Raw genomic sequence first — 19,987 nt, forward strand, 5'->3', positions numbered from 1 at the left:
ATCGCTAATGTGACACGATGTGAGCTTGTAGATCATGGCTATTTCCACTATAAATGATTAAATATGTCAGTCACGGCAATCGGACGCTGCGTTCATGATTTGAGGTATTTTGTTCAAAACGGACCAATCCTGCAAACTTAGGCAATGTTAGCCAATCAGGATCGAAGAAAAATTGACAGATCCGTATGGATCACGTGACTATAGAGATATTGTGTACCGATTTTCGTGATGTCTGGACAAAATATGAGTAATATAAAAATACACTTTTTGCAAAAATCGGCCTCCTGGTGGCGCTATAACCAGTAGCCAACCTGAAAAAGTCTAGGCAGAGGTTCTGCTCTGGCATCCAGGGAGTGTATGTGCACAGTTTCGCTGTGATCGGGCCAACGGTGACACAAATATTTTGTGCCAGGGACGCCCTCAAACATGCCCTTTCAACGTTTTTCACAAATGTTCAACAATAGCAGATAAACAAGCTCGCGTGGCACAAAGTGACGCGATGTGAGCATGTATATCTGCTATGTTTGAATAGCAAACGCTAAAATCAAAAATGACACAGATGTTTTTCTCGGTTAACACAGTCAACACAGTGCTTTAGTTTTCTTTCTCTAGGAAAAAACAAAGACCTATAGTCTTAAAACAGGTTTATTATATGTGCACATCAATTATATTATTATGAAACGTTACCTCTACAGGGCAATGGCAGCAGCATCAGGCATTATGAATGTATAGGTTGTCACTGTAAAACACAAAGTAAAAAGCAAGTAATGATCAATGCTCAATGTACGTTGCTTCACAAAGACCAGCTGTTTTCAAATGGTCGAAATGTATATAGGGCTGAAGTGGTGTTATAGGGCTGAATGTATGTTTTGTAATAATAATCAAAATCTACAAAGTAACTATAGTCCAGGCGTTTCGGGCCAGAATCGTGCACTTTACGATACAAGCATGAAATTTGGCACACAGTTAGAGCATGCCATAAGGAACATTTTCGGCTATAGGGCCATCGCAGATTTGTCCTGTGGTAACCATGGCAGCCATTTTCCCAAATGTCCTCCATCTGCTGTTATTTTACCAATAACTCAGGTGCTAGACCACCTAGGATCTTGATTCTGGTGACTAATCCTACATTTTCAAGGATGAGGAATACAGCGGTACTATTTACAACATTCTACTACCTAACTGCATATATCTGGCATTCAGTTAATTAAATAATAATAAACCCATCAAAATATGTAATGATGTAGTACAGTAGATGTTTTCAAACTGACACGTGAGAGTCAAGAATGCAGTACTTAACTGTTTCTTTTATTAGTAGTAGTATTGCATAATTATTTTCAATGGACTATAAGACACAACAAAGGCAGAGTACTCATGAGTCATAGCCTAATGGCATATAGACCAATTATTTGTTTACCAACATTGAGACTGGACGCACAGGTGATTGTTTCACGCAATCAATTCTCAACCTGTTGTTTTGGGGTGCGCTGATTTCAGCACACCCCAACCCCCTCTTGTGTGTTGGCTAGTGAGGCGCGTCCTAGCGAGACCTGATAGAATGGGTTTCATTGCGCGCATACTGGTTCCGCGCAGACTGGTTCTTATCAGTGTGACGTCGTCTGTTAAGGGGTCTATTCAATAAAGCCAGATAATCTACACAATGTTAGTTGCACAGTCCACCACAGTAGCAAAGGGCAGTACACTGAAGTGCTGCCTTAACACATCTGCATTGTCCACTGCATCCCTTTTTGCAACCACAGCGGAGGAGTTCCCGAAAGGCCACTGCACTTCCCATCCTCCTGTCAAAATTAGAATCAGCTTTATTGTCAGATCACAGGTTTACAAGTGTAAAGAAGTGGATTAAATGATTTGTATTCACCTGTCTCCTTCCTCTTCCACCCCCATTCACCTGGGGATGGGAGTTCAGGGGCTGCAACCATCGCCTGTCCCCAACAATGGCCAGCTTGGTAGGCTGCCCTCTTTGTATGTTGAATCAGTGCAGCTCGTGTTGGGGGGAGTCCATCAATTGTTCTGCCCTTCTGGGTGAATAGCTGCTTCCGTGCCTGAATCACTGATGCCTGGCCGCTAGTGCGGTCATAGAGCAATACCACAAAACACTCCAGAGGCTCCATCCAGTCATCTATTTTGTCTGGGATGGCAGCTAAGGAACTGAAGGCACGTGTGACGTCACCATAGGTTTTCCAGGTCTCCCATGCCGTCTTCTTGCCTCTGCCTCCAAAAGATGACACTGTGTCACATCCAGTAAAGGCATCGAACATGGGTAAGGCTAAGCATCGATCTGGGCCTAATGCCCTTGCCATCTCATGAGCTGCTAAGTTACGGAAACTTTTCCCAGTTCCAAAAGCAACCCACAGCTCAGTCAAGTGGAGGCGTTGGGCTGACGTTACTGCCAGGACTAGCACATCCGTGTCTACTGTGCGTATTGTCACCTTGCTATACCCTTTCTTCACAGCATCTTCTAGGTGTAATATGACACGAGTATCAGCCTCCTCATGTACTGTAGTTAGTTAGGTAGTTACTAGAATGTTGTGAATAGTACCACTGTATTCCTCATCCTTGAAAATGTAGGATTAGTCACCAGAATCAAGATCCTAGGTGGTCTAGCACCTGAGTCATTGGTAAAATGACAGCAGGTGGTGGCCATTTTGAAAGATGGCTGCCATGGTTACCACAAGACAATTCTAAATAGTACCACTGTATTCCTCATCCTTGAAAATGTAGGATTAGTCACCAGAATCAAGATCCTAGGTGGTCTAGCACCTGAGTTATTGGTAAAATAACAGCAGATGGAGGCCATTTTGGAAAATGGCTGCCATGGTTACCACAGGACAAATCTGCGATGGCCCTATAGCCAAAAATGTTCCTTATGGCATGCTCTAACTGTGTGCCAAATTTCATGCTTGTATCGTAAAGTGCACGATTCCATCAAAATATGGCCCGAAACGCTTGGACTACTAGTAACTAAAGTTTTACAATAATTGTAGAGGAGTAAAAGTACAATATTTGCCTCTGAGATGTAGCGGAGTAGAAGTAAAAGTACGTAAAATTGTAAATACTCCAGTAAACCTCAAAATTGTATGTAAGTACAGTACTTGAGTACATGTACTTACAAACCTGTGTGTGTGCGTGTGCGTGTGCGTGTGCGTGTGCGTGTGCGTGTGTGTGTGTGTGTGTGTGTGTGTGTGTGTGTGTGTGTGTGTGTGTGTAAACGTAACAGGATCCTTGCTCCAAACCCTTCCAGAGTGTGGGAGGCGGTTAGGTTCATTCAAGGTTGCAGTTCCTAGAAGCACGGGGGCGGGCCCTCCTCTCCCATAGACCCCTCCCCCTCCCCCCTCCAGTTCCTACATGGCATGTGCTCCATACATAGCAGCAGTGGTTCTCAAAGTGGGGTCTGGGGACCCTCCCCAGGGGTCCTTAAGGGGGTTACAGCAAAAATGAGTTAATATAGCATCAAAGTCTGTGTAACCACTTTAGCCCTACTTTGCTATTTATACTGCTATACAAAAATAATAGGAAAATCATTATTTATTCCGGGCATACAGTCTTTTCAAATGGGCCTCCACGGGAACATACACAAATACATAGATACATATTAGGCCTACTTGACGATTGATGAAAATATTTGAGAACCACTGAACTGGCCACTATGTAGAAGTGGGCCCAGGGGAGAACAGGGCACTTTCTAAAATGTAGCTCACCCCAAAAAATAGAGCCCAGTTGTTCCCCTCCAAAAAAACAGTAGCCTATAATTAGTATTCATGAATATGATGATGTTGCTTACCGAAAAGAACAGATTTACAGGGTGACAACGCATTGCGATGCAACACGTTGCTAGCTTGTAGATCGGCTTGTAGATCTTTTGATTAATTGATTGATTGAATACTTATACTAATATTAGAAGTTTGCAGAAAAAAAACACATGGAAGTATACAGTTCAATACAAGGTCAGCTAATAGGGAATAAAAAAAACCAAGAAAGCCATTGGCTTGTTTCCATTGGGGTCCTTTGTACTCAATTCATAGTGATCCATCCATCTGCGCGATGGATTATGCATTAAGCTGCTAGCCTTTATGTGGCAATAGCAGTGAATGCAGGTAGGCAGGTTTGTGAAGCGCTCACACAACTGTGTCATCCTATGATGAGCATTTGTGTTTTTCTTTTCTTTTTTTAACCATGTACTTTTGAATACTTAAGTACTTCTAAAATAACTTACTCTAGTAGCTTACTTTAACTCGATAAGGTTTTGACTGAGTAACTTTTCCCTTGTAGTCGAGCAATATTTGACCAGAAGCATGCAGGCTATACTTCACTTTGACTCAAGTACAGGGGTCGTTAGTTTTTTCTTCTCTACTGGTATTAAACGTATAACATACTGTTGTTTTATTCCTAGTACTGCTTTTGTAAAGTGTCTTCGAGTATTGAAAACCGGGAACACATCAAAGATTTTCAAAAATAGCAGATATACAAGTTCATGTGAACTTGTATATCTGCTATTTTTGAATAGCCAAAGTATAAAATATGCATACAGTGGTTACATAGATGCGTTCACAGTTTGAATGGGTTAAGTACAGTACTTGAGTAAACATAATCAGTTGCTTTCCACCACTGCAGACATAACCATAACAATAATGTAATGGCTATATAGCTTAGTAGTGTTGCTCTGATAAAACCCAATAGTTTTCCCCATTGTGTCTCGTGCGACGGTGTAATTATGCCTTCCATACCCCACCCTCTCTGTCTCGTTCTGTTTTGTTCTGGTTTGTTTTGTCAGTCGCATTTCCAGGAACTTTTGGTTGAGGGGGGGAGGGGGAGGGGACGGGGGGCTTGGCTGGACTTGTTCCCTGAAGTTGACCTCCTTTTTCTTTCTCTCTCCGTCTCTCTGGTTGTAAACATTTCCTAGGAGCAGAAGAGGTGTGCTCTCTACTTGTGGTTTCAGCCCCTTTTCTTATTTTCACCGGCTCTGTGTGTGTGTGTGTGTGTGTGTGTGTGTGTGTGTGTGTGTGTGTGTGTGTGTGTGTGTGTGTGTGTGTGTGTGTGTGTGTGTGTGTGTGTGTGTGTGTGCGTGTATTTGTGTATTAGTGTGTTTGTTCTTGAATCTTGACACACAAAGATTCAGTTCTGGGAACGTGTGAGGGGGGTGTGGTCTTGCTGACTGAGTGACGTATGTGGGCCATATTAGTCTATGCTATTGTTACAGTGTGTGTGTGTGTGTGTGTGTGTGTGTGTGTGTGTGTGTGTGTGTGTGTGTGTGTGTGTGTGTGTGTGTGTGTGTGTGTGTGTGTGTGTGTGTGTGTGTGTGTGTGTGTGTGTGTGTGTGTGTGTGTGCGTGCGCGCGCGCGTGCGTGCGTGCGTGCGTGCGTGTCCCCGAATGCCCCCAAATGTCCCCGCAAGTAGGCTATAATAGAATTTGAGAAATAGACATTGTGGTCCTCACAACAAGACAAGTGGTTGATTCACGGTTAAAAAAAAGGATGGTTAGGTTTAGGGGATAAGGTTGCAGAGTTATGCGTGATTCATACTTTAGTTGTGTGCCGGCGGTGTGTGTGTTGCACACCAAAAATAGCAGGTGTGAGCCTGTAGATCTGCATTTTTAGGCTTTTTAAGGTTACGGTAAACAAAACAAAAAAATGGCAAGAAAAAACTGTCATAAACCTTTGATGTCATGATTGTCCTCACAGGTGTAGTAATAAAAACATAGATTGAAAGAGAGAGGGGGAGAGAGAGGGAGAGAGAGAGAGAGAGAGAGAGAGAGAGAGAGAGAGAGAGAGCACATGTGTGAGTGAGTGAAGAACAGAATGTTCTCTTCCGTGAAAGTAAACTCATGCACCGTTGCCCTCACTTGCCCTCTTTCTCTCTCTATCTCTGCCTGGCTGTCGCTGTGAGGGTGAGAGTGTTGCTGAATGGCTCACACAGGGCAGGAGACAGAGTGCACTCTGGGATACTATACATGTGGATTTAAACCACATATAGTTATACTATATCTAGAGGGCGGACTGCCCCGCCCCCAGCTATTCATTTCAATGAAAGTTGATCTCTCTGCTTCCTCATTTGGGCACCAAATTTGGGCGCCCAAATGCAGAAGTCTTGAGCACCGAGCAGGCACTATAGGGTTTCAAACGGTAGAAGCATGCGCAGTGCCGTATCAAATGCGGAAGTATTGCAATCCTAGATTTGAGCACCAGGCGACGGTAGCTTCACTGTTCTACCGTGGCTCTGGGGGATACTGCATGGTGCATTTAAACCAGGGGTGATGCAACTTTGATGATGGAGAGGGCCACTATATTTCCACACTCACTCCAGAGGGTCACATTGCATATACTGTCTCTCCGTATTTTAACCTTTTTCGCCATTCTATGTCACACAAAAGTAGCAAAAATAGCTGATCTACCAAGCTAATTGGAATCCTGAAAAGCAACATTTTTACTTAATTTGAAATTAATGTATTTATACTTATGTTAACTTTATGAACTTACATGCAAATACATTGGACATATAAAAGACAATATCATTTTAATACTAGTCATTAAGCTACTAATATAGACTGAAGTCATTAAAGCGTGTGGAATTGTAACAGCTGAAATCAATAATATATCAGTATTAACCTGCGGGCCGCATTAAATGAAGGTGAGGGCCACTAGTTGCCCATGTATGATTTAAACCCACAACCTTCCTCTCAGTGGCGTGTGTGCAGTCGAGCCTGACTCAGTGTTTATAGGGCTGGAGGGGGCGATATGACTTGAATCCATAGCGCGATTATATATGACTTGAATCCATAGCGCGATTATTTCAAACGTTTCCTTCCATGACAAATAATGAACGATTATATATTTCGTTTTTGAAATAGTGAAATGGCAGATCTACAAGCACGTGACAAGTTGTGAGATTGTAGGTCGACTTTCTTTTGTGCTTCTTTTGAACGACACCATTGTACATCTAAATGTAATACAGAGTTAAATTTACATTTTGTCTGTTTATACAATATAACTCATACAATTGGGGTGGTTGTATTTTGTCTCCCTGCTCTTCTATTGAGACATTTAGATCGTGTCAAAGGTCATGTCTCACCTAGACACAGCATCTGACAAGAATTTGTTACCCAATGGTAAAGATTCAATATATCCCCTCAGCAGACAGGCTCTATTAGCTCAATGGTAAAAAATGAAATCAGCACTTTGCGCAGGAAACTGGGATCAAATCCAGGGTAGAAGAGGAAAGTTACATCAATCACACAATATATAAATATTTTTCTGTGTGTTTCAATTTGTGAGGAAAAAAGTTAAAACTGCTTCTTGATTATTCGATGAACCTACACGAGCCAGATTAAAGGGGCTACACCATGAATTTCATTTTTTTTTTTGGTTTTTAGTATTTTTTGGGCTCCCCAGTGTCTCTTGTACCCCAAAAAATATTTTTTTTTAACATTCAGTCATTCATTCTCATTTCAGAGATTTTCAGAATGGGCGTGTCTGAACAGGCCATTTCAGAATGGCAAGGCAAGTGACATCACTTGCCTTGACTTTGCATTGATGATGGCCAGACAGAATTGCTCAGTAGGCCCCCCCCTGCCCAAAAGGACGTTTTGGTATTGCAGATGAAAAAGCTTGGAATGACAGACAGTCAGATTGTGAGAAAAAATATCTGGATGTTTTTTAGGCTTACAACCTGTTTAAAACGTATTAGGGGGCAATATTTCTATATAATATATATTTTTTAAATTCATGGTGTAGCCCCTTTAAGTCGGATAATTGGTTCTAAATAATATAAATCAAATCACCACCGAAGTGGAAAAAGCGGCACTCCAAAATAAAGGATGCTAGACAGGCTCAGATACACATTCAGATTCAAATTCCTCAGAGCAGATTAATCTGCTCTGAGGAAGGATGAGGCCGAAACGCGTAAACCATACATGGACAACTTGGCGGCCCGGGGGCCAAATGCGGCCCCCACCTTCCCTTAATGCGGCCCGCAGGTTAATATCAGAATACTGATATATTATTGATGTCAGCTGTTACAATTCCAAACATGCAAACATGACCCGCTTTAATTACTTCAGTCTATATTAGTAGCTTAATGACCAGTATTAAAATTCTATTGTCTTTTTTATGTCCAATGTATTTGTATTTAAGTTCATAAAGTTAACATAAGTATAACTAAATGCATTTGAAATTTTATAAAAATGTTACTTTTCAGGATTCCAATTCAGAAATAGCAAAAAAGAAAATCAGGATTCCAATTTTAAAAATAGCAAAAATAGCAGATCTACAAGCTCACTGCCACGCGATTTGAGCTTGTAGATCAGCTATTTTTGCGTGACAGCATGTGCAATGTGTCCTTCTGGAGTCAGTGTGGAAATACAGTGGCTCTCTCCATCATCAAAGTTGCCCACCCCTGGCGTAAAAGTTCTCAATAAATGAGAATTTGTATCTGAGCCAGTACTTGCATCCTTTATTTTGGAGTACCGTTTTTTTCCACTTGGGTGGTATTTGATTTAAGTTATATGTATATCTGAGCACCCACTGCCTAAACTAAACAGGCATCCAGAGGAAGTGCACCTGCCTTTATTTCTTATATGTGTTTTGATATATGTGTGGTTAATTGTCCATGAAGCCCTACCATGCAGTGGTAAAATGCTGGCTCAGCTCAGCTCACCGCTTGGCTGCTTTGGCGCAGGGCCACCGACACATGACACGCTGTGAGCCTGGATTTATGACCATTGCTGTCGGACAGAAACCTCTTATCTCCGTAAATTAACTACTTACTTGATCATACTACAGCGTCACAGAAAAGCATCAAAAGTAGCAGATCCGAGAGCTCGAAATGCGTCGCTTTGCGACGCATTCCGAGCTTGCGGATCTGCTACTTTTGATATTTTTGAATTTGAATCCAGTTTTGGACATATGAGGTTTCCACCCGACAGAGACGGTATATATACGTCATTAAGTGCCACATTGCAGCCCAGATGGAAGGGGGAGCACATTGCGCAACATACACTTCACTCGTTTGACCTAATTATCGTTCTAAACTCTGATGATTACATTAGATGACATAGTGTAGCATGGCATTATTTATTTTAAATGTTTTTTATATTGCACGACATAGTGTTGTCACGGTCTGAGTAAAGGCAGAATGTAGGACCCAAATGCAGGAGAGACCGAGGCTGAACAGGTTCACAGGGTTTATGAACTCAAAAGGTAGGAATACAAACTATATATGCACAGAACCTACTACACGTAACATAAGACAATGAACTAGAAACCAAATACTGGGAACAGGGAGGTATAAATACACAAGGATTAACTAGACACAGGTGAACACAACTGGACAATCAACACTAGGATAGGCTGGGGAACTAAGAGGACACAGGTGGAAACACTGGCCAATCACAAGACCGGTTAGACAAGGCATAGTCTTGCGTAGCCAGATAACTATTCCAGAATCTCTGAATGCTATATAGAGTCTGGAACTACAACTCCCGAAATCCGAGAGAGGAAGCCGGTTTATATTCTAATCATGATCAGAGCTTCCGAGTCCCAGACTGTATGACCGGAAACATTTGAAAATTGTGGGAGGCAACAGTCTGGCCACACAAGACTAGACAAGGCAGCTACAGAACTACAGGGGCAGACAGGAAGGCACAGAACAATACTACAAAATAAAGGTACACAAAAGCAGGGCAACAACAGTAACAAAATAACAACAAGAGTAACAAATAACAACAAGAGTAACAAATAACAACACTAAATACAGAACAACAGAACAATGGCCTAATAAGTCCAAGACCTTATAAGGGCAGTCACGGGCTAAATAATAAAGTCAAAGTCCAAGGCCCGAGGAGCGGGCCGTGACAAGTGTAGCATGGCATATTTTTTAAAATGTTTTTTACATTGGACGACATAGTGTAGCATGGCAAGGACGAGAGAAAGTCTGTTAAGGGGTCTATTGGCTCCAACATTGAAGAGTGTACTTCCAGGCGCTTTGTGCACTTGCGGGCCGGTTAAATATATGGTTAAAGTGATTCTGATGACATTTTAACACATTTTGCCCACTTTGAGAACTAGTGAACTAAGACACTTTGGGCCTTGTTCAGACTGGCAACCCAAATCATCATTATTTTGTCATTATCCACATTGGAATCAGATTGGTTTTGTACGATCTGAACAAGGCTAAGGAATGTGATTCAAATATGTTTTACAAAAAACTATACATTTTCCAAGTTTGTTTTTGCTGTTCAGACTAGTGCTGGGCAAAATGACTTCAAATCAATATCACCATTATTTCACACTTTTGCCTCAATTATGAGTAATGCACCTCCCAGGGGGGGTGCCCAAATGGTTTTGGGGGGTTAGTTTGCTTTGTCACTCAACAGTTAGCCTCGATCTCCAGGCTTTTATTGTTTAGTTTTGCTAAAACTCAACAGTAAACAAACCAACATATAGCATACAGGGTATCTTCATGTCTTAAGTGTCAATTTAAGGACTTTTTTAATACCACTAAAAATATCAAAAAATAAATAAATAAGACCATTACTCTGTCAAAAGTAATCAATAAACTATATAATGGTCAAACATTGGCCACATTGTCAAATCTTTCCTAAGAAAGAGGCAAAACAATTGCTGATCTACAAGCTCACAAGGTCTCACAACACGAGGCCTTGTGAGCTTTTGTAGATCAGCTATTTTCACAATATTTATCTGTGGAACCGCGTCAAACTAAAAGTAATGTCTCAACTCCTACAATTCCAAGTGCTTGTCAGGGTCCAGCTCAAATTGTGATTATTTTGGGGGGTTGCGGTCTGAAAAGTTTGAGAACGCTGGGGTTAAAGGTTTATATTTCAGTTTGGGTATACTTTGGGTTAATTGCCCAGCACTAGTTCAGATGTGATAAACAATATGTGATTCCAATGTGAACATGCAGGGAAATAATCACATTTGGACCAATCTGGGAACCCATTGGCAGAGCTCTGAATCTGTCTTGAGAGATTACATTTGGACTGACAGTGGGAACCCAGCGCCATCTGCTGGTCACAGAATGAAATGAGAGAGGAGAAAATAGTCCCATCTGAAGCCAGATTTCAGTTTGAGCCTCCTCCAGCATGATGGTGTTAGTTACAGTGTAATTGGTGACCTTCAGAAATATGTGACCGTCTGGTGGACTTCACATAACATCAATGTCCACATAAACTAAATAACAACTCTTTGTTTATTAACAGAGCATCCTACATTATTATTATTATTATTATTAGATGAAAGCTGAGCCCCCCCTAAGCCCTAAACAACTATCTCCAGACTCTGGGCAAATTGTAGCAGATTATGCATAGATTCATAGAGAGAGAGAGAGAGTCAAAATGCATTGTAATAAAAACAAATGCATGTATTGGGTCGGGAGTGGATCGCATCGTGGTGAAACATCTTGTGTGAAAACCACAATGATATATGACAGCCGATTTCAAGAAAAAGACTCGGGTAGTGTGAAGTGCTTAATCTGATGACTCCCCGACCACTTCAAATATCTGGCAGTCTGTAGAGGCCCTAAGGTAGATAGATATATAAACTCATATGATACTGGATGGATGGATGGATAGATGGATGGATGATTGACGAAAAAGGGTGTATTTATTCTGATTGTTCACCGACAATACAAAAAATACATGAACACAGGAAGCTCTCCACACCGGTGACAAGGTGGTGTCGAGCTCACATCTTACCACAACTGAATCTGTCTGTTGCTGGCAGCTTTTTATACTCAGCTGGAGGCAATCAGTTTGGACTCCACCATGTCAAGAGGTAGATTACAGAAATACACACACATACATACAGACAGACAATATTAACTCTCATAACATCTATTAAAACTCCATGAACTACACCACTAATGATTCTCACACTACAGCAATATCCTTAGTAATTCCAAATACACATTAACCCCCCCCCCCCCCCCCCCCCCCCCTCTGCCGTTCTGACTTGGTCCAGCCCAATTACACTGGCCACAGCACAGCACAACTTACAGGGACATGTTAAGCTTCAATCATCAGCATTCCATATATTGCACTTCTCAAACATATTGCCCTTGGTCTCTTATCACACTCATACATATTACACATTGCACATGACTATCATTTTATAAATACTTAAAATCGTGATTATTAATTGTGCAAAATACAACGGTGCAAACTGCTACAGTATAAAGTGCCATACATCAGGAGATAGATAGATAACATGATAATTACAGGAATTGATTCAGTTGCCCACCTATCATTTATTCCTGCCCGCCCTAGTGCCCTGATCTTGATAGTGTATACCTGAGCCAATGACACCTATGAGGAAAGAAATTACAATGCAGATGCACACGCGCGCACACGCGCGCACGCACGCACGCACGCACGCACGCACGCACGCACGCACGCACGCACGCACGCACGCACGCACGCGCGCACACACACACACACACACACACACACACACACACACACACACACACACACACACACACACACACACACACACACACACACACACACACACACACACACACACACACACACACACACATCAAAAACACTTCCTTTGGCCTGCCCACACATATGACCTCATGAAGTCATAAATCAGTCATTATAAACAGCTGGGACAATGAGTTGCACAGCCTCACAGAGTCTTTAGTGCCAAGTGTCTTTAATTATTTTACTAACTTTAACTCATAAAACATTTTTATGTGACTGACGCATAATCCCCTATGGACATTTCATTGTTATTGTCTTCACCTATGCCTGTTAAAAAAATTAAAACAAATCTAGTGATGTAAAGTAAGTATATTTACTCAAGTACAATTTTGAGGAATTTGTGCTTTACTTGAGTATTTCCAATTTCCAATACTTTTACTTCTACTCCACTACATCTCAGAGGCAAAGATTGTACTTTTACTCCACAACAATAATTTGAAAACTTTAGTTACTTTGTAGATTTAGATTATTATTACGAAACATACAGTAGCCACTTCAGCCCTATATACATTTCCGCTATTTGAAAATAGCAGATCTACAAGCTCACAAACATTTTACTCAAGTATATTTAGAATTCTGGACTTTTACTTGTAACAGTGTATTTTTATATTGCAGTATTGATACTTTTGCTTAAGTACAAAATGTGAGTCCTTTTTCCACCACTGAACAAAATGAGAATATGTATTTGTTTGTTTGTTTGTGCTTACCTCCAGGGTGTGTCACTCCTGGAAGCAGAAAAGAAAATTCATGACCAATACTGAACATTTTCCCATGAGTCACACTTCATATGACCTCAAATACCACAACATGTTTTTACAATGAGGCTTGTGTAATTATAGAGGAGAAGTTACGGATTATTATGTATGTTTATTGACATAATAGAACAATAAAGTGAATAAAACTGTCTTGGGCGGGGCTATAAATATTCAGTTTTATAGTTGCAGATGCGTCAAATTCAAAGGTCAATCACATTCACTCACCTCGTCTTCCATAGATGTAGAAGGTGAATACTATAAACACAATAAGAGCCAGCGGTACCAAGATTAGTACTGGAATATTCATCTCCGAAACTGTAGAAAATATTCCCAATTAATATAATATATTGTATAGAAATTAGCATACTAGTTTTGCAGGTCACAGTTCAGATGTGGGATAACATGTTGGTCAAATATGAATCTTCACTGTTTAGCATACACACAACACCGACCGACTGTCATGGAAGATAAAAAGTTCTAAATAATTTGCACAATGATTTTGAAAACTGAAACCATGGACACTGTAGCGAATATAAGGGTAGTCTACCGTGGTCAATATATGGCTTACCAGGCTTACTACTACTACTACTAACAGGCTTGTCTTCAGGAACACTTTCCAGGCTTGTCTTCATCAACACTTTCCTAAGCGTAGAGCATCCTTCCTGAAGCCGAATCCTCTCCTCTCTGGTCCGCTCTGGTTCCCGGTCCCATCGTGTTTTGAGTGGTACCGCCTGGGGTCTCTGGGCTGTCCATGTGTCTGTGGGTTGGTCCAGAATCAAGTACATCGCCCCGTCGTAGAAAAGACTGTCGTTCAAATGTTTGCATTCCCGTAAACGGATAAAAGTGTGTTTGTCTGTGGAATAAGAAAAGTCTAAATTAAAACGCACATTATTCTAGAACCTATAGGTTATGCTATCAACTGACTGCAGCCACAAAATGTCTGAGATGCTTACCTGATGTTGCAGTCCGGTTTACTTCATCGATTACTTTAGCCGCAAGATATCTGAGGGGAGAACCGATCGACAACGTCTTGATAATATCAGAGACTTCCGTGCTTCTGCTCGGTAGAGCCACTCCGTTGACAAGGACCTGATCCTCGGTCTCCGTCCTGCCGACCACTAGTGTGTGTTTGATCTGAATTAATGTGTCTAAAAAAGTACATATCAAACATTAACAAGACATTGTAATTAGCAATGTTATTTGCTAATTATTAGAGCTTTAGCCGACTACAATAATATTTACATATTTATGTATAACAGGTTATACATACCACTTGGTAAACCCCACGATAAGTGGCACAGCAGAATAATGGTAAATAATGAATACATTTAAAGCACTTTAGTTGCAATATACGAGACACGTTCAAAATCTACCCAGTTAGCAAAGTGTTTTTATACTGTCACTGGCATTTAAAGCTCTCGGTTTAAATACCAGTTACAGTAAAAACGTTTTTACTGCCACTCGCCACACGTCACTTTTACTGCCACTCGCTCAGTGGAAGGTGTGGCGATGTAGCATGATCCTGCTATCGTCACACCATTGTCACACTGGAACGCCACGCCATTTCTGTTTGAGTGCGTTTACATTTGAATGGATAGCTGCCCAATGTAGATTAGAATACATTGGGTTTAGTTATGCTGTTTGGTTGATACATCCCCTTATACTGTAGCCTACATCCCTGTATAAGTACAGGCGTGTTTTTAACCATATTTTAGAAATGGCTTCGGGGCTGTTAGTTAGATTATGCATTATTTTTCACAGTTCAAGCTTGCAGATCTGCTAGTTTTGATGCCTTTGTGTGATGCTTAAGATATAGAGATAAGAGGTTTCTGCCCGACAGCAACCATTTAAAACCATACGAACATATGAAACAAAAATAATGCATCCATCAATTCAAATCTGTAGGGGCAGATCTACAAGATCTGCAAGCTGTAAGCTTGTGGCTCTGCAATTTTCAAAAGATTAACGAGTACTTTTACTTATGTGGTACTTTACGTATATTTTTATGACAATATACTTTACTCAAGTACATTTTGAATGCTTTTACTTGTAACAAGGGGTAGGCCTAGTGGCCCACAGCTGTACATGTCCTCTTTTTGCTTTTCAATATCGATTTAGCGCTATTTCAGCAGCTCCCGGAGTGGGGTTAGGGAATTTTTTAACAGACATTGAATAAAACGAGACCAGCTTGAGGGGAGCTGTGTCCCTTTTCCCTTGTAAAACCCAACAATATCAGCATTTATTGCAGAAAACGTGCTTTTTTTTCCTTCAGCTCACAAGTACTCAACTGACAGATCGTCAACCGGGGGAAGGAAGGGACGGGACGATAATCGTTATTATCGTGATCGTACATTCTTATTTCACTCTACACAACTCGATTCGCCCAAAAATAGCAGATCTACGACCGCATAGCACGTTGGGAAGAAGGCATAGGGGTAAAATCTCTAGTTGACATCTAGTTGACCTACTAGTTGACCCCCCAGGGCTCATGGGGGGGGGGGGGTCCAGGGGTCCCCAGGGTTCCAGGGGTCCCCAGAGAATCAGTTTAACCACTTTAACCCATTGAGACCTGAAGCCGATTCTACATGTCTCCTAAATCTCAACAGTATTCTGAGAAACGTATGTTTCTATATCAGTGGTGCTCAATCTTTTTCATGTCAAGGACCCCCAAAATGATATGTATTTGGCCTCGAACCCCCATCAAAATATCTTGTTCCAGGGACCCCCAGAAGCAAAGATTTGAGTTACAAATGTTCGCTTTCCACGTCCTGCATGCACCACCCGTTTAACAACTGCACATATCATTGCTGTCGGGGAGAAACCTCTTATCTCCATGTTTTAACTTTTCGTGTTTTTTTCGTGAATTCATGCCCGAACTAAGGAGTGTAACTTTGGTTACACTCACTGACCTATTGTCAATATGGAAAAGGAAATGGATGCAAGAACTGAGGGTGACAGAGGCTGGACCTGCCAATCTGTGTCAGCCTGAATGCAATCAGCCACTCAACTCACACCAGCACCACACCCATTCGCACTGCATTCACACCATTACCCACATTAAAAGGAATACAGAAAAGCAACAATATAACACAAGCCACAAATAATACAGCAATATTCCCAAAGCATCCTAATTATCCCAAAAATATAACCATATACAAAATAATCATATGGCTAGGGCCGTAACAAGTTCCCTTAATGATTCATGGGGTTCCAAATTAAACCTTACAAATGGAACCAAATTGGTTCCATTTGGATCCATTTGTAAACTCTCAGAGTTCACTAGTAAAGACCACACCATCAAACATAATCGAGATGGGTTGTATTTATTGAATCTGAAAACAGCATGGATCGACTGAGCAATGGAGGAATGGGGGGATGTGCGATATTAACGAGGGGATGTAAAGTTAGCTAGGGAGCGAGGGGATCGAGGGTGATTTAGTGAGGATGGGGTGGAGGGTAAATGGGAGAAGGGTGGCGTGATGGAGATGAGTAACAATGAGGGTTGGTGCGGTCCAGGAGTGTTGGTCCAGGAGCAGGTGGTAGTTGGTGGTTCCGGGGGGGGGGGGGGGGGATGAACCCTGAGGATTTGGCTTTGGGGCCCGTAGAGCCGAGTGGCGCTGGTTTACGCCTTAAGACCCCCATCAGGAACCTGAAGGAAAGGAGGAGGAATGGTTAGTGGAGTGCACAAAGAACAGTGGGGAGACTGGGGCGGTGGAGGGATGCGAGAAACATGACGGTGGTCGTGGCTCATGTATAAATACAACCCTTGATTAGCTTGGTGGGAGGAGATAAGGGAGGAGTTGTTATCAAAGGGATCACAAGCAGGTGAGCTTGGGAGGAGTTGATATCAGCCAGATTGGAGGCGATTACATGGGGGAGGAGATTGTTATCTGATGTTCTCTTCCCTCCTGAACTTACGTTGTACCAACTGCATTTATGGTGGTCTTTGAAATTAAAACCTTTGAGAACCACAAAAACTGGTTCCGGAAACGGAGCAAATGAAAGTGGTAATTATTATTACGCCGATGTACAAACTTAAACTCAGTTTCATTTTATCCATGGTATCTTTTCCATTACAGGTCACTGGAAGGTATATTGAGGGGAAAATGTGAAAGTAAAATGAATTTATAGCATTGTATGTATACTAGAAGTACGTCTAGCGTGACGCGTCGTCCACTTGGCAGTGCCCCATGACAGGCACCTCACAGTGTGAGAGAGAGTTTTGTGCTCCCTTAAATCCACGGCAGGCTTTGAAAATACCCACTTCACAAAGAGGTGACGTGCATCACCTCTGCAATGACCCAAACCCACTTTGTGATTACTCACACCTGGCATGGCAGACCTGTGAGCAGTGTGCAGTGGTGTACAATGTTAAAAGAGAGACCAAATGGCAGGAGATGAAGTGAGCAGTTTATTGGTGTAAAAGGTGTATACGAATGAAATGGTGTGAAAGACAGTGGCGACGTCGTCAGGCCCACAGGTTGTCATGGCAGAGCCTGCAGAATGGGAGAAAAGGCGAAGGCAGGAGTCAAGCACACAATGTGAGACGTCCACCATGGATCATGTGAGAGTGAAGACAGTGATGTTTGTGTGAAGTTGTAGGCATTGTTAGTAATGTAGAGCAATCAGAAACGACACATGGAAGAATGCGACAGCCTTACCTCAGTGGGGAAGAAGCACTTTTGTGAAAACCACGTTTTCAGTGACGTTTTCAGTGTGGTTTTCCTGCTGGTGCATGGCATACTTCAGGGCTGCTGGGTCACCGGTTCTTGAACTGGCAACATAGAGCTGTCCGTGAGTGAAGACAGGGGATCGAAGCCAGACCCCAACTGTTGTAAGTGTTTGCCCTTGTGATTTGTTGATGGTGGTGGCGAAAGCAGTGCGGACTGGAAACTGTCGCCTGGCCCAGTCAAAAGTGAAAAGTCCAGCATCAGGAATGAACTTTATTCGAGGGATGAGGACCTCCTTTTGCGTGGCTGCTATTTTGCACAGCAGCAGCTTGTTGTTGAGGGTCCTCTGGATTAAGAGTTTTGTCCCATTGCAGAGTCCGTCTTTGGGGCTGATGTTGCGGAGTAGCATCAAAGGCATACCAGGCTTGAGGGTGATGATGTGCCTGGGAAATCCATGGGGGCAGAGGGTGTTTAGATATTCCACGTTGAAGCGCATTGCGTCTTGGTCGTGTTCCAGGGTGTCAGCACTGCTGAGCTTGGTGGAGGTACCTGGCATCCAGGTCTCCATGATGTCATTGATGGTGTCGACTTCCCTGTTGGTAGGGGCAAGCAGTGATCTGCCATCCATCCACCCAGTGTTAGTGAAGTTGTTGGGCAAGTCAGGGAAGATGGTGTTGCAGAACTCCTTCATGGAGTTCTCCTCTGCTGTGTTGTCAAGGGCGGTGTTGGCTTGAATGTGGAAACACATGTCCTCGGGGATGGAGACGAAGTTGTTGTCATCATTGGCTGTGCCATCGCCAATGCTGAGAGTCCACTTGTCGAACTCCTCCAGGCGTGGGTCACCACTGGCATTTACTTATAGTTTGCAGATATACATTACGTGGCGTAAGTGGCGTGTGAGAAGACAGAGTGGAATGAGTACCTTTGTCGGGTGAAGTTGTCGTCATTGTGGTGGAGAGAGTTCCTTCGTGGGGTGAAGTGGTGGTCATTTTGGCGGCGTGGGTTGTGTTGAGGATGGAAGGCGTCGAACTGGTGCGATCTGATGGCATCCTAGAATTTATAGGTAGGATGTGATGTCATGCTGACGTCGGTAGGATGTGATGTCATGCTGACGTCACACTGGCGTTGTGTCCATATTCGGGACGACCGTCTCATCGTGTCGTGAGATTACGTCACACTGGCGTTGTGTCCATATTCGGGACGACCGTCTCATCGTCATCGTCGTCTTGGTAACAGGTTGGTTTGTTGTGATGATGTAGTGTAAAGTTTTGGCGCATAGGATGTGATGTCATGCTGACGTCGGTAGGATGTGATGTCATGCTGACGTCACACTGGCGTTGTGTCCATATTCGGGACGACCGTCTCATCGTGTCGTGAGATTACGTCACACTGGCGTTGTGTCCATATTCGGGACGACCGTCTCATCGTCGTCTTGGTAACAGGTTGGTTTGTTGTGATGATGTAGTGTAAAGTTTCAGACAGACAGTAAGAGTGATGCAGTGTTGCATCACTCTTATACATACATACATACAACGGACAACCGACATGGCGCAGGATTCAAATTGTAAGGTAGATTTGAGGAGTATTTCTCCCTCAGATCAAAAGGTGGGGGAGCCAGTGCTCTAGTGTGCTCTATTGTTCAGGCGCCAGTGATTTGACCGCTCACATGCTACTTGTGTGGCTCTTCCTGGTGGCCGGGAAGGGGAACGACTTTCTTGTAGAAGTTGTTCTTGTTGTGAATTATTTTTATTATTGCGTATGATTTTCATGTTGCCATATTTGTGACCGTTTTAGGAAAGCAATAAGCCGTGTGAGGTCTCAGTTTGAGTTTACCTCTGAGTACTACACCATTATAAAAAAACAAGGTAAACTGTGACCTCTTGTGGCTTATTGCTTTAACAAACCCTCTAATATTTAACACCATTTGACCAAAACCGTACCACTTTAAAACCTCAAAACGTTGCTTTTGACCTTGACAAAAGTATATGTTCCACTAAATCCATGAAGCAAAACTTTTAATATACGATGTAGGAGGGTATTAGGAC

The sequence above is a fragment of the Gymnoscopelus microlampas genome (assembly GCF_963454915.1).
Source record: "Gymnoscopelus microlampas genome assembly, chromosome: 4".
In the NCBI taxonomy this organism is placed as follows: domain Eukaryota; kingdom Metazoa; phylum Chordata; class Actinopteri; order Myctophiformes; family Myctophidae; genus Gymnoscopelus; species Gymnoscopelus microlampas.